The sequence below is a fragment of the Mobula hypostoma genome, chromosome 5 (genome assembly GCF_963921235.1).
Source record: "Mobula hypostoma chromosome 5, sMobHyp1.1, whole genome shotgun sequence".
Lineage (NCBI taxonomy): Eukaryota > Metazoa > Chordata > Chondrichthyes > Myliobatiformes > Myliobatidae > Mobula > Mobula hypostoma.
Window position 1 is genome coordinate 32898548 of NC_086101.1, and position 26070 is coordinate 32924617.

The 26070-nt window shown below is 44.6% G+C and overlaps 1 long non-coding RNA gene across 1 annotated transcript in view; it reads right to left on the bottom strand.

Moving 5' to 3' along the window:
* Nucleotides 1–21814: 21814 nt before the first annotated feature.
* The window catches only part of LOC134346738 (uncharacterized), a 183761-nt gene continuing 179505 nt past the window's right edge, over nt 21815–26070 (bottom strand). Inside the window, exon 4 of the long non-coding RNA XR_010018008.1 lies at nt 21815–22338. This is a non-coding gene — a long non-coding RNA (uncharacterized LOC134346738). The remainder of the gene's footprint in view (nt 22339–26070) is intronic.

Below are 26070 nucleotides of genomic sequence, written 5' to 3' on the forward strand. Positions count from 1 at the left end.
ACTGCAAACGGAATTGGAATATAAAAACCGGGAAGTTTCCATGGATCTTTTCCAAGCACTGTTGAGACCATACATGGAGTACTTAAGGAAGTTTTGGTTTCTATATTCAAACAAGAATGTACCTGCATTGTTAATACTGCAGAAAACATCCACTTGTTTGATTGCTGTGAGGAAGGGGTTAATGTTGAGCGGCTTGGGCCCATGTTCCAATGAGTGTAGAGGAATGAAAAATAAACTTATTGAAATATAATATTCTGACAGGATGATTCCACTTGCAGGGATATCAGGGGCAGTAGGTTCTCAATAAGCGGTCACACAGTTAAAATGGAATTGAGCAATAAAGATGGAATTCCACTCGCTGGAATTCTCTGTTAACTGAACTCTTCCACGTGACAAGGTTCATGAGCTGTTTTCCATATTGTACGTTTCTTCCTCCCACCCACTCCGTTTTCAGCAAATCTCTGCTCTGTCATGGCAAGTGTATTCATTGGGCTGAGGGAGTTACGCAAAGTTCTGAGCCGGAAGCTGTTTGCTTGCTGGATTGATTATTCAGCCTTGCCTACCCAACCTTGGCTTACATTGGATGACAGACCACTTTTCTCAAACCCCAGCCTCTTAAGATGACTTGGATCTATTTACCACAAATATATTTTTGGAAGTAAATCGTGAGCCAGTTGACTACAACCAAATGGGAGCTTTGATCTTATAATAACATTGATGAAGAGAGTGGTTGCTAACCTGACCCCACTAGTTTGGGCGACAGAAATCCAGGGGTAAGAGTCAATATTCAGTCACCTTTTCCCTCCTTGTCTCCTTCAAGCTGCCAGAGAATCTGGTTCAACATGTTCAGGGGAGCTGCCTTTGTCACAGGAGAAATCATGAAACGCAGTGCTGGAATTTGAAAACAGATGTAAAGGAGATGAGAAAGGGCAATGTAGATGGTAAGAGTTTATATGGTCTGGGGATTACTTTCAGAAGAAACTTACTCATTATTACAAACTGATGTCCACAGAGGAGTCACTTATCTTGGAATGACCATACCCTGATATAGAATTTCCATTATTCTTATATCTTATCTACTTTATCCCTTGTACCTCTCCCCTGCTTGTGCTGTGTATAGGTAGAGTGAGGGAAGGCTTTTACAATGGCAAGCTTCAGTGTCTGTGTGCTATGTAAACTATGGAGCTTGGGTAAACAATGTGCTACCTGAACAAGCCTTCGTGTTGTGTGGTCTAACTGGAATGCTGTTAGGCTGGTAACCAGGTGTGAGTTCATTAGAGCAACACACATCAAAGTTGCTGGTGAACGCAGCAGGCCAGGCAGCATCTGTAGGAAGAGGTGCAGTCGACGTTTCAGGCCGGGACCCTCTCTTCGACGATCTGACGAAGGGTCTCGGCCTGAAACGTCGACTGCGCCTCTTCCTACAGATGCTGCCTGGCCTGCTGCGTTCACCAGCAACTTTGATTGATGTGTGTTGCTTGAATTTCCAGCATCTGCAGAATTCCTGTTGTGTGAGTTCATTAGAGTTTACTTTGGGCTGCAGTTCCTGCTTTGGGTCAATTTGAAATGGTTCCAGATTTTCTCTCCCTGATACTAACTCTGCAGAGACCCCCCTTATCTCTCTGCTACACGAGTTTATTACTACTAACTATTATTTCTACCATTACTATGACCACCACCATTACAGTGCTACAGATCCACTTCTCTCATCCCTACTACAGGAAAAGTGAGTGAGAAGGTGGAAAAGAGACTTGGACCATGCTGATTGACCTACCACAGTGCTTGCTGATATCCTGCAGTATAAGCTTGAGCATTACTTCAGTGTAACCTCTCCTGTCTGGGGGCTCCTGGGGCTCCCGCAGCCTGTCACCTGCAAATATATCACCGGATACACCTGATTATTGCCGAACCAACCGGGAGACACATTTGAGCAGGGCGTACTCATAGAATTATCTGACAAATGCACGATCAGTCGATATTACCAACAGTAAATGAAAATCAAAAGAACATCAGTCATCAGAAATCTGAAAAATTCTGAAAGCGCTTTGCAGGTCAGGTAGTATCTGTGCAAAGAGAAACTGAGTTAACATTTCAGATCAAAGACTTGTCAGAACTGAAAACCAGAAAGCAGGTTAGTTTTAAGTTGCGGAGAGGGGTGCAATGGATCTAAATGGCAAAAGGAAAATCTCTGATGGAGTGAATTAAGGCTAGCTCTATTTCTCTGACCACAGCTTGTGCCTGACCTGTATTTTCTATATTAATTTAAGAAAAGATGGTGATCAATCATCACTGATTACTACAGAAATTATCACAGAAGTTAACAATTTTGTAGTACAGATTCAGTGAATAGAATCACCAGAAGAACCATCCTTAAGGTTATTTGATTATAGCAGAACTGACCAATAGAATCAGCCAAAGGTTGGCATCAATAAACAGAAAGAATGGATGTTTCAGAATTGACGAATAAAATCAACTGATTATATAAAAGCTAATGGTTAGAATCAGTGATAGCTTCCCCAAGATGTTGTCAGTGGGTGACTTGGCAACGGTACAGCTGTTGAATGTTAGGGAAAGGTGGCTAAATTCCCTCATGTTGGAATTGCCCTGTAATTTAGACCATCTGGCCCATCGAGTCTGCTCCACCATTCAATCATGGCTGATCCTTTTTATTTCTATCTCCTCCTCAACCCCAGTTCCCGGCCTTCTCCCTGTAATGTTTGTTTAATTTCATTGGGCAAAGGTAATTTTCCACTTACTTGCCCATACCCAAATATTTTGTAGGTTTTACTGCGTGTATGAGTTATTTCCCAGAAGAATGGGATGTAAGTGGAACTGAACAATCTGCCATTAGTCCCTATTTCTGACATGATAAAACACATTACAGCCAGATCTAATTGGACCTAGCACCCTATCCTGAGCAATTCCTGCAGTGACGTTCTGGGACTGCGATGATTGACCTTCCATTCAGCTTCCTTTGTGGCTGGTATTTATTTATGTATTTGTTTGTTTGTTTATGTATTTAGTGATAAAGCCCTTCTGGTCCAACGAGATAAACTGATCTGCAACCCACCTATTTAACAATTGCCTAATCTAAAATGACCAATTAACCTACTAACCAGTACATCTTTTGACTATGGGAGGAAATTATTTTAGTTTTACCAAGACTGCAGAAGGAAGAAGCTGGAGGTCCTCGTTATGGGAATGGAAATGTAGAAGGTCAGTGGCTTTAAATTCCTTGATATCAACATAAGTTGCATCACAAAGAAGGCACTTCTTCTTTCCTAGAAGTTTGTGTAGATTTGGCATGTCACCAAAAGCTCCAACAATCTTCTATAGATGCACAGTAGGGAGTATTCTAACTGGTTGCATCATAGCCTGTTATGGAAACACCAATGTTCAGGCACAGAAAATGCTACAGAAAGTGGTAGACACAGCCCAGAACATCACAGACAAAGCTTCCCCCAGCATTGAGTACATTTACGGTAAGAAAGTAGCAACCATCATCAAAAGCCCCCACCATCCAGGCCATGGCCTCTCCTTGCTACTGTCATCGGGTAGGTTCAGGAACAGTTATTCTCTGCAACCATCAGACTCTTGAACCAATGTGGATAACTTCATTCACCACTACTCTGAACTGATTCTACAATCTACAGATTCACGTCCAAGGGCTCTTTACAACTCACGTTCTCAGTTTTGTTATTATTTACACATTTCATCTTTTGCACATTGGTTGTTTGTTAGCCTTTGTTTATGTATAAATGTTCATAAAATTCTATTCTACTACTTTTTTCTGCTGTCAATGTCAGATCCGTCTATCCACACCTTCTCTACTAAGAAGTTTTCTCACTTTCTCAGCTCTGGTAAAGGGTCTTTGACCTGAAATGTTAACTCTGTTTCTTTTTCCAAGGATGCTGAATAAATATTTGAACTTTTATTTACATTTTAAGTCATAGGAATTGTAGTCAGTTCTTGAGTGAAATTGTTCAGAGTGAAAGTGCTAGGGTGTTGTCTTGTTCCTTAGCCTTTGCTGTACTGAGCATTCTCAACCCTTGCTTGATCTCACATGGAGTGAATCAAATTCCATGAGCATGAGGAAGCTAAGCAAAACCAGGTTTTCAGTACTTCTGGTCAAACGTAGACACACAAGCTTCAGTCTTGACTTACGCACTCAAGATTCAAGATTGTTTATTGTCATTGGTTAATGCAGGAGTGTAAAGGAGAACAGAACAATTGTTACTGAATATCCCACGCAGTTAAAAGCACACAATACACATAAAGAACACAATAAATGCACAGTAAATAATAAAGCAATCCTATAGAGCATAATGTACAAGGGACTGTTTTACACACACACACACATTGATTGTAAGGACATAAAGTGATACTGGGTGATATGTACATAGGGGTGTATGGGGTGTCAGGGAGGGGTAGCACCTCTGGTGGGAGAACACGTCGCATCCTTTTCAGGGCGGTTTGTCCACCTTTGGTCTTCACCTGGCACTCAACTCTCACCTGTGGCTCCTCGTAGCTGTTTGCATGTGACAGTGGCCACACCCTGGACAATGGCTTCGACAAGCCGGCTAAACCAGGTGAGGGTAGCCGACGGGTCTCAAACCCTTGGTGAGATAGGGAGTTGTCTATCCCAGCATGTGAAGACAGACTCCGGCGGATTGAGCGGACGAGACCAATGGAAGGTCCAATGGTCAATAAGGCGGTCTCTGCAAGCGTCGTGGAACGCGTAGAGCACAACTAGACACTGAAGACATCCTGGTCATCCACTGCGCCTAGTCCCATCTCCAGCCATCTCGACTCTTGTCTTGCCACTGGATCCAGATGGGAATTGGGAAGAGAGAGTGAGGCTGATGCTACGCAACTCTCCCTCACTTAAATCCAAATCATGCGCTAGTCTTGTCACCATCGTGATGTCGAGGTCTTCATCGATGATGACGATGGATGAACAACAACACATAGTGGTGGTGGTGGGGTGGGTTAATGGGTGGTGGAGTTGATCAGCCTGACAGCTTGAGGGAAGTAACTGTTTCTAAGTCTGGCAGTCCTGGCATGGATGCTCCATGGCCTCTTCCCTGATGGGATTGGGACAGTCGAATACTTTGCTGATCCAGGAGAGGATGGAGATGTTCAGGAGCCTCCTTTTTTAGTTTCTAACTTGTCATCCATCATTTTACAAGTGGCAGGGGAAACCTTCATCTGATATGTTGGTAGTGAGATTGCTTATCTCTGAATACTGCCTGCTGGAGAGGGAGGTCTGATTACAGCAAGCCCAATCAATACAAGAATCTAATTTCCACAGGATGGATGAATATCATTGCTTGATTACTACCGAACCAATTATTCAAATTCTCCAATTATCCAATCAGTGCAATCGCCTACTTATTGCAGAATTGACCAATAGAGTTGCCTGATTACAGTGGAACCAATCAATAGAATCATCCAATTATTCCAGAATCAACACATAGAATCATATAATTATGATATGATCATGTGATTACAGTAGATCTGGCCACCAGTAATGTCTATGTACAACCCAATGAACCAATAGAATCATCATCAGCAACAGAAAATGCTGGAAATATTCAACAGTCAGGCTACACCTGCGGGAGGAGAAACATAATTAATGTTTCAGGTCATTTCAGTGGATATCTCCAGCATTTTCTGTTTTATTTTAGGCTTCTAGCATGCTTTTTTAAAATTTTCAACACAATCATTTTGCAGAAACAACCAATAGATTAGTTTTTGCAGAAGTGGCAATTTACATTGGTATATTACGGCAAAACAAACCAATAGAATCTTCTAATTAGAGTAGGACTGGCCAATAGGATTCCTTGATTGTAATAAGACTGACCAATAGAATCATCTTGTTGTCACAGAACCAATCAACTGAATCAAGGTGCAAGATCAACTAGTGAAGTGTTTATTGGTTAGCTCTCCACGGTACCTGCTCTGGTCAATATTTCTTGTTTTATCACATTTTTCTCATGTCAGTTTTAATTTGTTTTTGCATTCAAGATAATTATTTTAATGTAGAACATACAAGAAAATTGTTGTCTTTCTCAGAACCACTTGGTAGATTCATGTATTTATTTGAGAACTAATCAAATGTATTAAGTTGAAGTCTCCAACTTAAGCAAATAGCAACTACAAATCTATTTCATTAATCATCGTCCCAAATGCCTACCTGTCAATATTTCCAGATTTTGCAGGATCTCTTCCATTTTTCTCCCAGGTGACTGTGGCATTCCATTTAAATCTTTTGGGAAAATAATTGCAAGAAAATAATTACAGAAGTATAAAAATAATCAATAATAGCAATTGCACCAAAGTAAACAAATGTCACATTCTTGGTGGAATCACTCTATGTCAATGGGAATTTCTACTATTGGGATAGTTCCGGAATTGTGCGATTCAAATCGGAGTGAAGGCTGGGAAACCTTCAGTTTTGGAGTTCTATAAAAGTAAAGGCATCCGTTAGTCTTGCGAGACCATGGATCTGCGCCTGGAAAGTCTTCACGCTCCAGGGCGCAGGCCTGGGCAAGGTTGTATGGAAGACCAGCAGTTGCCCATGCTGCAAGTCTCCCCTCTCCATGACACCAATGTTGTCCAAGGGAAGGGCAGTAGGACCCATACAGCTTGGCACCAGTGTCATCGCAGAGCAATGTGTGATTAAGTGCCTTGCTCAAGGACACAACACGTTACCTCGGCTGGGGCTCAAACTCACGACCTTCAGGTCGCTAGTCCAATGCCTTAACCACTTGGCCACATGCCCACTGGAGTTCTATACATGAGAATGAATGTCATTGGGTCATAGACTTCAACATGTTACTTTGCTCCAAAGAGTATCTTATATCAGTAACAATCAGACCAACCCAACTCAATTACACCAGGCACACTAACATTTTAAGTGGAGTTGAGAACTTCAACAAAAGTGCAAACATTGTCATTATTTATAACAAACTTGTCTAACCTTCAAACTGCCTGATCTCCAGATTAAAGTTTTGGCTCAGACATTCCAAGAGGGAGCAAAATTGTCAATCTTGCCTGTCTCGGTGCAGGAGGCTAGCTAGCAGGTGATTCTGGCAAGACTCAAGTCCATAATGGGAGGCTGAGATTTCCAGCCCACAGTGGAAGATTGGGGGAGCTGGTGAGGTCACGGTCATATCTGCTGTCCCTAGGTGAATGTCTTAAACATTCATCTCTGTCTAAGGCTATCCATTCTTGAAGAGAACAACTCCCTTCCTTAGGTATATCTATTATACCTATTTACTTTGATAAACTACAATTCTCAGATAGGTGCAAAGCCCATTTTAGTTTAGAAATGGGATCAGGTGCTGTAAACTTAGAATTTTCCATGTGACAGGCTTCCAGCATTGCCTTGTGTTCCATCTCTAATGGAATCAACCAACTGGAATCTCATCCAATGTTCAGGGCAAAACATCTTTGAGTCAAAGGTTATGAATCCAAGCTGTACTCTATGCCAGGTATAAAATCCATTTGGCACTCTAGTGCAGTGCTGAGGGAAGACAGGGGCATAGTACTATACTACAATGGGTTGGGGGGAAGTGCTGGGATACAGTAGGCTTGCACTTTGGAGTATTGAAGGAACCCTTCATTATCAAAGCTCTCGTCTTTTGAATCAGGCATTGAATTCGCAGTAGAGGAATCTTCTATTCTGGCCAATACTTAATCCAAAATCTTCATCACTAAAGTCAAATGATCTGGCCATTTTAACAGTGATGTTTCTGGGGCTTTGCTTTTTTTAACTGTTTTCATTCCTGCACAACAGTTCCTGACTTCAAAGGCTGCAGGTTGTTTTAGGATGTCCTGTGATCACGAAAGGTGCCATAAAAGTTTTCCCTTTCTTTACTTTTTTCTCGATTTCGATTACATGGAATGACTGTGTTTAACTTTATTCATTAATTGGTGCTTTTGTTCAAATTGTATCTCAGCATGTTTGAATTACCTGTAATATTGCAGCACATAATCTTGCAACTACCACCAAGTTAGATCATTATGCTTCGGCATTGCAAAACTAAGCCCGCACACTATTCCCTCATTCGCCCTCTCTGCATTCTCTGTTTCAAGAACAGTATTTATTTGCTCTCCCTTTAAGGGGTGCAGTGGTCCTTGCCATTACTGCCCATTGTGCGATGAGACTTCTTACCAGACCACTATGAACCTTGGGGCTCAGTTACCAGCTGGTCCAGGGCTCCACCAAACCAGCCCAGGTATCCCCATGGTGTGCAGGCAACCCTTGCTCTTTGATTTGGTGTGGTGACATAATGGTGGATGGGATATGCATTGTGACAGAATGAAATATCATGACTGTCACAGGGATACCAGGCATTGACTTGTTAGACAATGACCGAACGGGAGCTGGACCTTTCCCATTTTAGTACATAGAAGGTTGAGAGGTTCCCAGAAAATGATGTCCTCATAGTCATGCATAATGGAGGAACCTGCAATCCTCACAAATCAACAGCTGTCTTAATCTGTTGGTATCAGAAAAAAACGAAAGAAATGTAATTATCTCTTTTAATTTCAGAGTGAGCTCAGTAATCTCCATTATTTTTTTTGAATAGTACAGCTCAGTACAGGCCTTTCAGCCCACAATGTTGTGCCGACCCACAAACCCCACCTCCCATATAACCCCCCACCTTAAATTCCTCCATATACCTGTCTAGTAGTCTCTTAAATTTCACTGGTGTATCTGCCTCCACCATTGACTCAGGCAGTGTATTCTACACACCAACCACTCTCTGAGTAAAAAATCTTCCTCTAATATCCCCCTTGAACTTCCCACCCCTTACCTTAAAGCCATGTCCTCTTGTATTGAGCAGTGGTGCCCTGGGGAAGAGGCACTGGCTATCCACTCTATCTATTTCTCTTAATATCTTGTGCACCTCTATCATGTCTCCTCTCATCCCCCTTCTCTCCAAAGAGTAAAACCCTAGCTCCCTTAATCTCTGATCATAATCCATACTCTCTAAACCAGGCAGCATCCTGGTAAATCTCCTTTGTACCCTTTCCAATGCTTCTACATCCTTCCTATAATGAGGCAACCAGGACTGGACACAGTACTCCAAGTGTGGCCTAACCAGAGTTTTATAAAGCTGCATCATTACCTCGCGACTCTTAAACTCTATCCCTCGACTTATGAAAGCTAACACCCCATAAGCTTTCTTGACTACCCTATCTACCTGTGAGGCAACTTTTAGGGATCTGTGGACATGTACATCCAGATCCCTCTGCTCCTCCACACCACCAAGTATCCTGCCATTTACTTTGTACTCTGCCTTGGAGTTTGTCCTTCTAAAGTGTACCACCTCATCCTTCTCCAGGTTGAACTCCATCTGCCACTTCTCAGCCCACTTCTGCATCCTATCAATCTCTGTCTGCAATCTTTGACAATCCTCTACACTATCTACAATACCACCAACTTTTGTGTCGTCTGCAAACTTGCCAACCCACCTTTCTACCCCCACATCCAGATTGTTAATAAAAATCACGAAAAGTAGAGGTCCCAGAACTCATCCTTGTGGGACACCATTAGTCACAATCCTCCAATCCAAATGTACTCCCTCCCCCATGACCCTCTGCCTTCTGCATGTGAGCCAATTCTGAATCCACCTGGCCAAACTTCCCTGGATCCCATGCGTTCTGACTTTCTGAATAAGCTTACCATGTGGAACCTTGTCAAATGCCTTACTAAAATCCATGTAGATCACATCCACTGCACTACTGTCATCTATATGCCTGGTCACCTCCTCAAAGAACTCCATCAGGCTTTTTAGACACGATCTGCCCTTCACAAAGCCGTGCTGACTGTCCCTGATCAGACCATGATTCTCTAAATGCCCATAGATCCTATCTCTAAGAATCTTTTCCAACAGCTTTCCCACCACAGATGTAAGGATTACTGGTCTGTAATTACCCAGACTATCCCTACTACCTTACTTGAACAAGGGGACAACATTTGCCTCCCTCCAGTCCTCTGGTACCATTCCTGCGGAGAACGAGGACATAAAGATCCTAGCCAGAGGCTCAGCAATCTCTTCGCTTGCCTCATGGAGCAGCCTGGGGAATATTCCGTCAGGCCTTAGGGACTTATCCATCCTAATGTATTTTAACAACTCCAACACCTCCTCTCCCTTAATATCAACATGCTCCAGAACATCAACCTCACTCATATTGTCCTCACCGTCATCAAGTCCCCTCTCATTGGTGAATACCGAAGAGAAGTATTCATTGAGGACCTCGCTCACTTCCACAGCCTCCAGGCACATCTTCCCACCTTTATCTCTAATCGGTCCTACCTTCACTCCTGTCATCCTTTTGTTCTTCACACAATTGAAGAATGCCTTGGGGTTTTCCTTTACCCTACTCACCAAGGCCTTTTCATGCCCCCTTCTTGCTCTCCTCAGCCCCTTCTTAAGCTCCTTTCTTGCTACCCTATATTCCTCAATAGACCCATCTGATCCTTGCTTCATAAACCTCATATATGCTGCCTTCTTCCACCTAACTAGATTTTCCACCTCACTTGTCACCCATGGTTCCTTCACCCTACCATTCTTTATCTTCCTCACTGGGACAAATTTATCCCTAACATCCAGCAAGAGATCCCTAAACATCGACCACATGTCCATAATACATTTCTCTGCAAAAACATTATCCCAATTTACACCCGCAAGTTCTAGCCTTATATCCTTATAATTTGCCCTTCCCCAATTAAAAATTTTCCTGTCCTGTGGAATATTGAATTATGGAATATTGAAAAGTGCAAGAAGTTACAAACTTGGGAATTGACAGAGGGATAAATCTTCAATCACCCTCACAATACAACCCTTGGCTGGCAGATTTCAGTGAGGATGCCAGACGGTTCGAACACTGACATTCGAACAAGAGAATTTCTCTCTGCCAGACGTGGCTTCCTGCAGTGAGCACTTCCTTCCCACTCCTGCTGTCTCACAACCCTTCCCTTCCTCTAAGCGGGCTGGCTCGCTTTGTTTACTCACCTAATCTTTCTCGTATTCCTGCTGCATCACCAGGTTTCTGGTAAATGTTTGCTGGAACAACTGGTCTGTTTGGAGTCCTACAGCTACATAGCAAAATAGCACCTACCTCACCGCACCCCGCAGGGTTTGGCATCTTCAACTATTTATAGAAGGCACCAAATACTTGTAGAACTTCAGCAACAACCCTGAGAGATAAGATCATCTGCCTGTGCTTTTAAACCTATGCATTCTTGTTTCCAGCACCCCCTCTTTGGGAAAAAGATCATGTATTTTCGGCCTGCCCCTGCCCCCTGTATCTTATACAGTATACCTCTATAGGTGTACCTCAATCTCCTGCTTTCCAGAAAATAAATTCCTAGTCAATGCCACCTCTATGTAACTTAGACCTCCAATTCCAGGCAACGTTCTGGTAAATCTTTTCTGTACTCTTTCTAGTTTAATAACATTTTTCCTATAATAAGGTGACCAGAACTGTCCACGTTACTCAGTTTCTGGCCTCCCAACATCTTATTGTCATATGAAGAGTGTTGATGGCTCTGGGCCTGCATTCACTGGAATTCAGAGGAGTGACCTCATTGAAACCTATATCGAATGGTGAGAGGCCTTGATAGAGTGGATTTGGAGAGGGTGTTTCCTATGGAGGGAGAGTCTAGGACCAGAGGACACAACCTCAAAATAGAGGTTGTCCTTTTAGAACAGAGATGAGGAGCAATTTCTTCAACCAGAGAGTGGTGAATCTGTGGAATTCGTTGCCACAGGTGTCTATGGAAGCCAAATCTTTACACATATTTAAGGCAGAAGTTGATAGGTTCTTGATTGGTCAGGGCAAGAAGGGATATGGGGAGAAGGCAGGAGATTGGGGCTGAAAGGGAAAATGGATTAGCCGTGATGAAATGGTAGGGCAGACTCGATGGGCCAAATGGCCTAATTCTTCTCCTATATCTTATGGTCTGATGTAATTGCAACATAACACCCCACACTGCAGATATGGTGTACCAGTTGTGGAGAGAAATGTATTTTGGGGAGTGGATGGGGAGCCAATCAAGTGATCTGGGTGACATTAGGCTTCTGAGGATTGAGAAATGACTCAGTCTCCGCAGGATAGCCAGACGTGGACCTCTTCTTGTAGACATGGTATTTACGTACGTTACAGAAGTTGGGGTCACGGTCAGAGTGAAGCCAGGTGGGTGCCATTGAATGTAGGTGGCTGGATTTCTTGTTGCTTTGCCCATATGTGGCACGTATGCCAGTTCCCACTTGTCAGCTCAGATCTATATGTGACTCATAACGCTCTCAGCACTGACAGCAGAGCCCATGGATTCTTGTGGCACCGGATCTAACAAAGACTTGATAAATTGCACCTACAGTGTTCCATTAATCACACTCAATGCTGGATAACATTTGAAGAAAAACAGTGAGAGTGGAATGAAAGAATGCAGAATGTACACCATCTAGAGGACTTCATTGTCCATCACATAGAGGACTCCAGTGTCACTGCAGTTCTGAAATGCAATACCCCAACTCATGAAGGCTAACACACCATACACCTTCTTACCCATCCAATCAACCTGCACAGCAAATCTTGAGGGATCTATGGACTTGGACCCCAAGATCCCCCTGTTCATATGCACCCTTAAGAATCCTGCCAGTGTCCTCTACCTTCAAGTTCGACCTACCAAAGGGTATCACTTTACAGACCCCCAGGTGCAACTCCAACCACCACTTCTCAGCCAAGCTCTGCAACCTGTCAATGTCCCAGTGTAACCGACGACAACCTTCTACAGTACTGGGGAGGGGTGGCAAAATACATTTTGTTGGCACCCAGCCCCTGGATTCTTTAAACCCCACCCATGGTAAAAAAAAATACATAATGATTATCTTTACTGCTAAGTGAAGCAGTGAGTAAGTTTTCACAATGCGGGAGCAGTGAGATGCTTTCACAGGAAGTGTCTCACTCCAGCCTGGCGCTAGCTGGATGGTTGCAAGAACACATGATGTTAGATGATATATTTTGAATTCTTTTCCGATCTGGTGCACACCAGTTGGATTATAAGCAGCTGGGCCAGTTAGCATTAGCTTCACTCTGATTATATTTTTTCTTCTGTTGTTTCAGATATTCTATAATTCCCAGAATTATCCCTATTACCTTTCTTGAACAAAGGAATAGCATTTGCCATCTTCCAATTTTCCTGCACTATTCCCATGACCAGTGATAACACAAAGATCATCGCCAAAGATGCAACAAACTCTTCCCTCACTTCCCTAGAAACCTGGAGTAAATCCCAACCAGCCTCAGGACCTTATCTATTGAAATATTTTTCAAGAGTTCCAGCGCATCCTCTTTCTGAACCTTGACATGTTCTAGTATATCAGCCTGCTTTACACTGTCCTCACAAACCAAGGTCCCTCTCACTGGTGAATAATGAAGCAAAATATTCTTTAAGGGCTTACACTAAATCTAAGGTACATGTTTCCTCTTTCAACTCTGATTGGTCCTACTTCACTCTATTCACCCTCCTTTTTTACACTCAGGTGAGTTATGGGCCTGGAGGTTGAATGGTATTAACATTTCCTGTACCTGGGACCTAAGGCTCCTGTACCTCTTGCCCAGTGGTAGCAGCGAGAAGAGAGCATGGTCTGGACGATGGATGCTGCTTTCTTGTGGCAGTGCTCCTTGTAAATGTGCTCACTGGTGGGGAGGCCTTAGCCTGTGATGGGCTGGGCTGTGCCCCCACTTTTTGTAGACTTTGCCATTCTTGGGCATTGGTGTTTCCATACCAGGCCATGATGCATCCAGTCAGGATACTCTCCACTGTGCATCTACGGAAGTCTGTCAAAGCTTTAGATGAGATGCCTTGAATCAGTGTGGATAACTTTACTCACCTCAATGCAGAACTGACAGGACAACCTGTAAACTCACTTGCATGACTCCACATCTCATGTGCTCAGTAGTACTTAAGTTTTTAAAAAAGTATTTGCATGATTTCTCTTCTTTTGCCTGTTAGATATCTGCCAGGCTTTATGTATATATTTTCATAAATTCTATTGCATTTGTTTTCCTGTAATTGTTTCAATCATAAATTTACCTTGTACTTTGGAAATGATTAAAGGATGTGGAATTAAAGTAGTTACAATGAAGGAAACATAAGTGACTGGGATACGTATGATAGTAGCATTCCCAGTGATGATGTGAGGGAACGAATCAGGCGGGTGATTCACAACTCTCGCTTGTTTCTGGAATAGGACGTCATTGCTGACAAATTGCTCCCAGTCTGAGATAAATTAGTTACAGATGTAACATCAGAGCTTGATCGGATGCCGCACAACGTCTGTGGCGTTCACTTTCACGGGTAGAAGCAGAAACTATCCATCAGTTGGACCTTCTCTTCTTTTCCGAGTCAACATGAATTTTGAGTAAGTGATTCAGTTGTGAGGTGAATTTGAGGTCTGGAAGGTACAGGGTTAATTTGAGGGCCGGTTGCTTCATCCCACTTCCAGCCTTCCAATGTGTTACAAAGGTACAATTTAATGTCAGAGAAATGTATACAATATACATCCTGAAATGCTTTTTCTTCACAGCCATCCAGGAAAACAGAGGAGCGCCCCTGTCCCTGACCCTGCGTCTGTCCTCTGGCAGCTTCTGCTCTGTGTCAGTGAACAGAATCCGACTTGGGAGCTGGGGAATTGGCGCAGGAAGGGAAGGAGCAATATTTAATGTTTTGAATCAGCCGACCTGAGTGCATCCACAAGAGCCAACTCGGATTGTTCCAGAGCTTCGAGAAATAATGAAGGATTTCTGCCAGCAGTCAGAAGGAAGCTGATTATTTAGTGAGTTTCTCAATGTCTCTTGGAGGCTTAGCAGTGATCGTCAGTCTGAGAGAATGCACTCCCTGTGCTATGCAGGAAATCCAAAACTTTCCTTCCATCCTGGACAATCAGCAGAACTATCATTAACACATCTGTGTTCAGTTCTGGTCATCTGTGTTCAGTTCAATAGGAAGGATGTGGAAGCCATAGAAAGGGTGCAGAGGAGATTTACAAGGATGTTCCCTGGATTGGAGGGCATACTTTATCAGAATAGGTTGAGGGAACTTGGCCTTTTCTCCTTTGAGCGACGGAGGATGAGAGGTGATCTGATAGAGGTGTATAAGACGATGAAAAGCATTGATTGTGTGGATAGTCAGAGGCTTTCTCCCAGGGCTGAAATGGCTACCACGAGATGGCACAGTTTTAAGGTGCTTGAAAGTAGGTACAGAGGGGATGTCAGGGGTAAGTTTTTCACACAGAGAGTGGTGGGTGTGTGGAATGTTCTGCCGGTGACAGTGGTGGATGCAGATACAATCGGGTCTTTTAAGAGACTCTTAGATAGGTACATGGAGCTTAGAAAAATAGAGGGCTGTGCATTAGGGAAATTCTAGGCAGTTTCTAGAGTAGGCTACATGGTTGGCACAACATTGTGGGCCGAAGGGCCTGTAATGTGCTGGAGATCTCTGAGTTCTATGTTTAACACCAAGAGCTGAAGATGCAGACTTCAGCCGAGTCCCCACTGGTGTCACTACATCAGCGAGGTTGAGGGCTGTGCAGACAGCATGTTCCAAAAGCTGTCCACCTCACAGTTTTAGCAGCAAGGAATGGGTGAGTACTGGACAGAAAGGGAAGATGGGGATGATAAGGCAGATATCCACCGGGTGCATCACAATCTCAAATGGACGTTTGCTTTTGATTACAACCGTTCCCCAGACGCTGACACAACCAAGACTTTGGCATGGGGGGTATCGAAGCTGTATTGGGTACGAACAGTAAGGATAGCATAACAGTGATTTCAATCATTAAGGGGAAGGGGTTGGGGAATTGGAAGGTGGACAGTAGGTGGTGTGGGTGTGTTGGGGAGGGAAAGGGTGAGGGCAGCAGAAGGTAGAGATAGGGAGTCCAGGGCCCGTAGGTGGCTCGTGCTGGGCTTGGAAGCCTGACTGTGTGGGGGGAGGGGGGTTGGGTGGGGTGGATTTGTAGCAAAGGGGCTAGATTTTGCAGTTGAAGAGGTGGCTTTAGTTTTTGCAGTTTGTTGTCTTGTTCCAAGTCAGAATCAGGTTTATTATCACCGGCATGTGCGGTGAAATTTGTTGACTTTTGTTAAGTTGTTGTGCTGTTGCCGTTGTTTTGTACGTAGTGGCCGTGCTATTTTGGTGCCAGACTGTGTGGGCACGTCAGGTTGCGTTAGTCGTTAATGGAAATGACACGTTTCATGGTATGTTTCGACGTACATGCAATAAACAAGCCTGAATCCGAACCCAGGTGTTTCTGAGGCTCCAGTTGTGATTCTGAGATGGTGTCTTTACTGAGGATATTGTCGATGTCATGGAGTAGCTGTGGGACTTTCTCAGGAGGGAGGAGCAAACAGAGATTCCAGAGACATGGGCAAAGAGGAAGGAGTCACGTAACTGTACCGTAGAGAGCAAGATCTCACTACTATTAATATCCAGATCACTATCCCTGCCCTATCCCAAAGAGTGCAGAACCAGGAGGTTAGAACAAATGAGTTAGTGGTCCATGGTGGGAAGTGTCCTCCACGAGCACCATGACCTTGTTGTAGGGTTTGGGGGCTTGTGTGTCTCAGTGACCCAGAGAGCTATGTTGGCTGGAGTCAGGGCTTTCTGCTTTGGCTCTTGGCAAGGTCACCCATGCCAAACAGGTCAAAGGGTAGAGGGCCAGACCAAGAGTGGTCACCCAGTCCGCCAGGTTCGGGGGTTCAGCTCAGAGCTAACAAACCCGACTGGTCAAAAATACAGTTGTTATGGAAACAGCAATGAAGAATCCTTCTATCCCTGTGTGTGACAGACAGAGATGGCGGACCCTCATCGCTGCCCTAAACACCAGCGGTGTAACAGGCATTTGTCGATGGAAAGTGTGGTGCACCGTGGAGGAGAACGATGACACAAAGACTGACACAAGCGGATCACAATGTAAAGTACCGGGGGTCTTTGAAGTGCATACCCACGTATCCCTGAAGGCAGCAGGCCGAGTGATTGTGAAGGCATATTGGATCCTTGGCTCAAGAGGCCAAGTCAGAGAATACCAGCAGGGAGATGGTGTTCAAACCATGCAGGGACTGTGTAAAATACTTGTCAGGTTGTAACCAGAGTAATACATATAGTTCAGCGTTCCCCGCAGCCTCTCGACCTAGCTAGGTATCAAGATAGAAAAGCCATTTTGTGAAATGCTTTGTGCTTCCAGGACCCAAAATGTCAATTTGCCCACCTGTCAGCTAAGAATTCCCTCAGAATGTTGAAATACGCATTAAGCAAGTTATAGGTATAGTGGATTTTTGACAGCAGTTCTGCCTTTCTGTTCTGGGGTATTCATCAATTCACCTACATAAACTAGCTATCCAATACAAACCATTGACCTATTACTGATCACTGACTCCTGACCATTCAGTGACCCATCACTGACCACTGACCCACCATTGACCTTTGACCCACCACTGACCCACCACCAACCTTTGACCCATCACTGACCTCTGACCTGTGACCGCTGATCCACCACTGACCTCTGATCTAATAATAACCCCTGACCCAGCAATAACCACTGACCTCTGACCCACCACTGACATCTGACCCATCATTGACCCACCACTGACCTCTGACCCATCACTGACTCCTGGTCCATTACTGCCACCTCTTCAAGAAAGAACTGTTAACGCTTCCGCTGATGTTTTTGTTGGTGGCGATAAGACTCGAAAGATCGGCGGGCTGAGCGAAATTGAACAGGCAGAACTAAAGGTTCTGTGATTTCGATTCGAGTATTACCGGATGGCGGGGAGCAGGAGCCCAGAATCTCTAAAGAAGCGACGGGTGCAGACCTGGAAATCGGCGAATGTAGGCAGCCTCCGCCTCCACAAAACGTGTCAGAAAGACCAGAAATAGAAACCTCGGAAACAACTCCATTCCGAAAAGAGCCGATGTCTGTGGGACAAACACTTCCGCTCTTGCCCGCTGGTTCTCTCGGAACACGTCGCCCGTGAGACCACTTGTGACAACACACTCCCTTAGAACCGACGGCACAGAAGCAGAACTCCTGACGAGGGGTCTCGGCCCGAAACGTCGACTGCACCTCTTCCTAGAGATGCTGCCTGGCCTGCTGCGTTCACCAGCAACTTGAATTTCCAGCATCTGCAGAATTCATTCCGTCCGTCGTCTTTCTGGGAGCTGCCCTGTCAGAGTTTCACCGGTCAATAGCCCAACGCTGTGACCAGCTTCCCTGGATATTCAGGAAAAAAGCGACCACCGTTGCATTTCGTTTCCAAGTGAAGATTTCACACGATAATGTGATTATTACAAAAGCCTACTGTCTCCAACATTTTCTAAGTACAGTCCAGTCACTTTTATTCCCCACTGTTTCCCCGATATCCTACACTTCCCCTCAAAAATATATTCAATTCCCTTCCAAAATCCACAATTGAGTCTTCTTCCACCACATGCCTGATGCTGAATTGTAGATCATGGCTAATTCTGTCAAGGGAATCTACTTTCCTAGATCTCCTTTGTGGATCTCCTTCAGTTCCAAAGAGTTGACAGAAGTTCTTTTTAAAGGAATTATGGGGTAAATGAAACCTTTTATTTACACTGATGGTGGGGGTGGAGGGGGCTGTTAGAACATAGAACGTGGAATATCGAACATTGGACCAAAAGGAAAGGACAAGTCCTCAGCCCAGTGCTGTGCTATTCCCATTCCATGATCAATCTAACGCCTCCCTCCTACCCAGCCCATGACATTAGGAGTAGTACATACAGTTCTGGTTGCCCCATCCCAGGAACTATATGGAGCCTTTGGAGAGGGTCTATTTCCCTTCCATCCACGTCCCTATTGAAGAATCAACTCCATTCCGAAAAGAGCCAATGTCTATGGGACAAACCTTGGGGGGGTTATACGGGATGCAGGGTTTGAGGGTCGGCACAACATTGTGGGCCGAAGGGCCTGTAATGTGCTGTACTATTCTATATTCTATGTCTATGTTCTAATCTCTAAGTGTCCTTAATGTATCAGCCTCCGCTGCCACCCCCGGCAGTGTATTCGATGTACTTACCATTCTCGAAGGTACAACTGAGTGAGAGCGAGAGAGCCGAGGGCCCCGGGATGTGTGACCGGGGAAGTGAGGCAGTCAGAACAAAGGTGCAGCCGATAGTTAGCAGGTAGAGCAGAAGTCAAGGTTCGGGAAGGAGGAAGACATTTCAGAAGCATCTAGGTGAAATGTTTCATCATCAGAGGAGATATAAGACCACAGGACATAGGAGCAGAATAGGCCATTCAGCCCATTGAGTCTGCTCTGCCATTCCACTATGGCTGATTTATTTTCCCACTCTACCCCATTCTCTTGCCTTCTCCCAGAACCCTCACCATGTACCCAGCTGAGTGGAGCTTGAACAACACAAGAGTATCAGTACCACCAGGATAAATCCCTATTCACCACCACTGATGCATCATGACTGCAGTGTGTATCTCTGATACGCTGTTCTGTATTTACGCATCAATGCTACTCCAAAGTATGAGCTCTGTACCATTAACAAGAGTGACACATGTGTATACGTACCCCTCCTTCAGATAGATACTGGATGGGTTATCGCACTTTTCCGGTGCTTGCCTTCCATGTCCTAACAGAGATACGTCCTCCATGTCGAGGAGGCTTTTAAGCCCATGTGGGTGTTGAGGCCAAGGATTTCCACGGGTTATTGAAGATGCTACATTTTTCAAAGATGCTTTTGTGGGCTTCCTCTTGGAAGCCGCTTACAACAATGGAGCTCGGACAAGGTGAACTTACTTCAGGTGTCCGATGGCAGGCATGCTGAAATTCATTTCATCCGCGGAAGCTGGCAAAGCAGGAAGAGACCCTGCCGATACTGGGAATGTGGCGTACGGGAGGATTCGGATGTCACCTGTCCTACAAATGAATTTGGAGTATTTTGCAGGGATATGATTGGAATTACTTCTCCGGTATTTTAAGCTATTTGCTATGGGCTGGCCACATTGCTGAATCATATACTAGGTTTGAGGTTCAGTGTCTTGCAGGCATTTACAGGAAAATAAAGAAATACAATAGAATTTTTGAAAATCTATGCATAAAGACTGGGAAATGACCAATGTGCAAAAGACAAATTTTGCAAATTATATGTTTATAAAACTTGTGTCCTCAATGATGATGATGGCTGGTTCTTCGCTTGCGAAGATCAGGAGGGAAGAAGAGTCCTCAGGAATGATGGCACGATCACTGGGGACTGTAGAGGCCAATTCTGGATCTGCAGACTCTGGAGCAGTAGGAATACTGGAACAGCTGGGATGCGGGCACTTGTACAGCAGGATCCTTCCTCTTCTCTTCAAGAGTTGTTCTTCTGGATTCATCAAAGTTCTTGGCTGCACCATGGATCAGGTCCCTCCAGTGGTCTCGGTCTCTGTCACAAGCCAGCTGCTGCCACTCACTGGCCTCCATGTTTGCCTGAGAGAGCTGCTGCTAGGTTGGTCTCTGTACCTCTTGCCCCGGAAGGTGAGTCTGTAGGTTGTGGGATCAGTTCAGAGATAAGGAGAGTGAAGTTATCCATGGTGGCGCAGGAGCCTGGTGGCTGTAGGATAATAGCTGTTCCTGAACCTGGTGGTTTGATTCCTTGGATTCTTACACAATATTTTGTGCATTCTGTGCCAGAACACTGGGGGCTGTGGTGCATTCTGACATTGATATCTGCCTGCCCTGCGAGGAAAGCAATCGATGGGACAGAGGGAGGGTGCAGTGCCGAGTGGCAGACGCAACTGGTTTGAAGGACTATTGTTTTTTGGAGCAAAAATAACAGCAAACAACTGGAGGAACTCAGAGGGTCGAGCACATCTGCCGAGGCAAAGCCAAGGTTGAGGACATTGGGCTGAGACCTGAAACACTGATAATTTCTCTCCCTTCACAAACACTTTTAATCTGTGTTCCTCCAACTATCTGTTTCATATTTGTTGCTCCAGATGATAACACCTATAATCTCTTGTATCTCTAGTATATTTTGAATGTTAGTGTCTGATACTCATCTCGCACTATCTCATGGTCACGTTTTTTTTAACTATATGTTATGAAATCCTGCCGCAGGCTGTGTTTAGTTTTACTAAAGTTGTGCTTCGGGTTTGTTTTTACTGAAGTTGTACCTACCCGCCATAAGGGACATGTATGCACAACGCTGCCGGAAAATTGCCAACTAAAGGATTCCGCCCACCTTGCTCCAGTCCCATCAGAGAAGAGGCTTCGCAAAATCCACGCCTAGACCACCATACTCAAAAACAATGACTTCCCCTAGCTGTCTGCTGATTACCATTCGCCCACCCACATCACAGACCCCACTAAAACTACTTTATCGTTTCCTGTCAGTCAAAATTTGTTTGACCGGAGATACAGTTTGGTTTCTTTTGCTTTTAACTAAAATTCTGTTCAAACTTCAGAGCTCCGGAGAATACAAGCTCCCTACATCCGGCAGAGTTCTGGGTTCTTGCCACTCGGGATGAGGTTGCCAGTTTGTGTTGGTAACAAAACCTTAATGGGGACAAATGTAATGACCTTTTAAAAATACGGCGGGACACAGTATAATATAACAAATGAGGAACAGGGCTACGAGATACACTGATACTATCAGCGAAAAATAAAACTTCCGAGTTCCAAACTGTATTCAAGTAACAGAGAGAATATGCGTAGAAATATCGAAGGAAAAATGCACAAGACAGAGATACTGATTATTTTATTTACATTATTGTATGGTCAGAGGCACACCGGGTTTTCAATGACTCCATAACATTATTTTCATCCATATTTGCGGAGAATCTCAAAGCAGATTGGTCAGTGCTGTATTTTAGGAACAGCTTCTTAACCACATACTGTATCTCGATTTGTAATAAGAAAAGTAATTTTGTTGCGTGCGAGCGGTTTGCCGGTTGTTCCGGTGTCTGACAGCAGAGGGAGCTCCAACCTCACAGTTCTGAACATGGGCTCCAGCTCCCGATTGGATTCTGACAGTAACGTCGCTTGTTGTTTCTGCCACCTTCGCATCCCCGTCTCGCCCCCATCGGCCCTTTCATCCTGAATACCGTGCCATTATCTGTGGGGCTGGACTGGAGATTAATGGACCGTTTGATGGGTGAGATTAGATGTGGTGATGGATTCTAAATGGGTGATAGCACACCCCATTTAGGACTCCCGACAAGGTGTGAGCGTCACTCATCATTGACCCTTGTTACTTCCCAGGCGAAACTTCCCTTCCAACCACCCTGGCCGGGAAAGTAGCTCCGTGTACTAGAATGAAAGCAGAAAACGTTAGTAAGACTAAAACAGAATAGCAGTGCACATGAAGAGAAAACATAGCAGGTTTAACATACCCCGATAAACTCTGCGAGAAACAAAGATCAAACAAATTTTCGGTTGGCAGAACAAAGGGGAAGATCTGAGGGGTGGTGCAGCTTCAATAGCACAATTGAAGGTGGTGCTGAAAACGAGCCCGGACCGCAGGGACCCAGGAAACTAGGAACAGGAGTAGACCACCAGGCCCTCAAGCCTGGCCACCTCCCCCCTCTCCTGGACCCTCAGCCAGCACCATTCATGGCTGATCTGCGTTGGCTCCAACTCCTGTGCCAGTTCACAGCCTTCCACTCCATCTACTGTACCTCCACCTTCAGTCTATTTAATAATGCGGCCTCCACCGCTCGGGGCCAGAAAATTCCAGAACTCTGTGTTCCTGGCAGAAAAATAAATGACCGGGAGGGAGATACATGAAATGGGAAAGTAGGAGACTGAAGAGGAAAGCTGAAACCTGAAATCTCCAATCGGAATGGATGAACACCTGCCATCTGTCGGATCTCATGGCGAGACTCCCCATGTACCAACGTGCACCTTGTCTCTGAGTCTCACTATTCTCAACATTTCTATGCACTCACCCCTCGATCTCCCAGGTTCCAAGGAACATAGACCTAGTCTGGCCAAACCCTTCCTATAACTCTGGCCTTCAAGTCCTGGCAACGTCCTCAAAAATGTTTTTACCATGCTGTCTACCTGTGCTGCCGTTTTCAATGAACTGTGTTCTAATACTCTTCAGACCCTCTGTTCCTTCACGCTCACCAGTGCCTTGCCACTCATATTGTAAATCCTGCACTGGTTTGACTTTCCAAAATGCGTGTCTGTATTGAAATCCATTTGCCACTCCTCCGACCACTTCCTTAACTAATCAAGGTCCCCCTGTAATCTACAGCCTTCTTCACTTAAAACATCTCCTAATTTCATGTCATCTGCAAACTTACTGATGGATCCTTGATCACTTGGCTCCAAGCATGTTCAGCAGTTCCAGCTGCAATCCCCCTGTGGCTCTCCACTGGTCACCAGCCTCCTCTCTGAGAAACAACCTACAACCGCCAGCCTCTGCTTCCTACCACAGAGCCAATGTTGAGTCCACCTGACCCGTTCTCCCTGGATTCAATGGGACCCATCCTTGCAGACCTTGTCAAAAGCCTTGCTAAAGTCCAAATTGACAACTTTCACATTTTTGGTTACATATTCAAAAAACAAAACTCAGCTGGCTTGATCATGCATGAAAAGGTGAAATATGAGGGCAGGCTAGCCAATAATTTAAAAACAGGATACCATTTTTTTTAGTTATGTGAAGAGTAAAAGGGAGGTGAGAGTAGATATTGGACCACTGGAAAATGATGCTGGCGAGGTTGTAATGGGGGACAAACAAATGGCAGATGAAGTAAATGGGTGTTTTGTGTCTGTCCTCACTGTGGAAGACACTAGCAGTATGCCAGAGGTCCGTGAGCAGGAGTGAGTGCCATTGCTCTGATGAAGAAATAACTGCCAAGCAAACTGAAGGGTCTTAAGGTGGATAAATCACCTGGGCCAGCTGGACTACATTCCAGAGTCCTGAGAGAAGTCGCTGAAGAGATAACGGATGCATTGGCCATGATCTTTCAAGAATCACTTGACTCTGGCATGGTCCCGGAGGACTGGAAAATTGCAAATGTCAATCCACTCTTTAAGAAGGGAGGAAGGCAAAAGAAAAGAAATTATAGGCCAGTTAGTCTAACCTCAAGTGGTTGGGAAAGTGTTAAAGTCTATTATGAAGGATGAGGTTTTAAAGTACTTGGAAACTAATGATAAAATAAGTCAAAGTCAGCATGATTTCTGTGAAGGGAAATTTTGTCTGGCAAATCTGTTAGAATTCTTCAAGGAAGTAACAAGCAGGGTGGACAAAGGAGAGACAGTGGATGTCATTTCCTTGGATTTTCAGCGGGCATTTCAGGCTGCTTAGCAGGATAAAATCCCATGACATTACAGGAAAGATACTGGCATGGATAGAGGAATAGCTGACAGGCAGGAGGTAGTGAGTGGGAATAAAGGGGGGCTTTTCTGGTTGGCTGCTGGGGACTAGTGGTGTTGCTCTGGGGTCAGTATCAGGAATGCTATTTTTCACATTGTTTGTCAATGATTTAGATAATGGAATCGATGGCTTTTTGGCAAAGTTTGCAGATGATACAAAGACAGGTGGAGGGGTAGGTAGTGCTGAGGAAGCAATGAGATTGCAGCAGGACTTAGACAAATTGGAAGAATGGGCTAAAAAGATGGCAGATGGAATACAGTGCTGGGAAATGTTTGATAATGGATTTTGGTAAAAGGAACACTAGTGCGGACTATTATCTAAATGGGGAGAAGATTCAAACATCAGAGGTGCAGAGGGACTTAGGAGTCCTCATGCAAGACTCCCAGAAGATTAATTTACAGGTTGAGTCTGTGGTAAAGAAGGGAAATGTAATGTCGGCACTTATTTCAAGGGGAACGGAATATAAAAGCAAGGAGGTAATGCTGAGCTTTTATAATGCACTAGTCAGGTCACACTTAGAGTATTGTCAACAGTTTTAGGGCACCATATCTCAGAAAGGAGAGAGTCCAGAAGAGGTTCAGGAGGATGATTCCAGGAATGAAGGGGTTAACATACGAGGAGTGTTTGAGTCTGTACTCACTGGAATTTAGAAGAATGTGTGGGAATCTCATTGAAACCCACCGAATGCTGAAAGGACTAGATAGAGTGGATGTGAAGAGGATGTTTCCTCTGGTGGCGGGGGGGGGGGGGAGAGATCTCTGGAACTAGAGGGCAGAGCTTCAAAATTGAGGGGTGACCCTTTAGAAAAGAAGTAAGAAAGAATTTTTTTTTAACCGAAGAGTAGTAAATTTGCGGAATGCTCCTCCACAGACTATAGTGAAGGTCAGGTCCGTGGGTATATCTAAGGCAGAAGTTGATAGTTTCCTGATTGGTCAGGTTATCAAAGGATATAGTGAGAAGACAGGTGTATGGTGTTGAGTGGGATCTGAGAGCAGCCATGATGGAATGGTGTAGCAGACTCGATGGGCTGAATTCTGCTCCTGTGTCTTATGGTCTTACAGTATTATGCACGACTCCCTGTGCTTAAAGCCATGCTGACTCCTCCTCATCAGACTCTGTCTATCCAGATTCTGGTAGGTCTGCTCACTCAGAATCCCCTCCCTCCACTACAGGCAGACAGTCCTGGAGCTCCCTGGCTGGACCTCACCATACTGTTTAAGAAGCAGACACCATCCAGTCTTTGGGAACTTTACCACTGGCTAATGAAACAAATATCTCCTCAAGGGACTTCACAATTTCCTCTCGAGCACCCCCCACCCCACACAAAGTCTGAGGTTGTCCTTGGTCAAGTCCTGGAGGACTGGCCACCTTAATATTCTGTATGGCTGCAAGTACCTTCTCTCTGGAAAAATAAATATCCTCCAAAACATCTCCACTCATTTCCCTTTTCTCTTCCGCTAGGTAGCCGAGGTCATTCGTTTCGCGGGAGAAAATAGGAGTATGGAGTACCTTTCAAACGATGATAGACTGAAAGGATGGGGATTACAGGGAGCTGGAAAAACACTTCAAAATTAACGGGCAACCAGTTCACAAGGTGAAGAGTACAGTATATTCCACTTGACTGCATTAGTATTGAATCATTCGAGTAAAGAAATCTG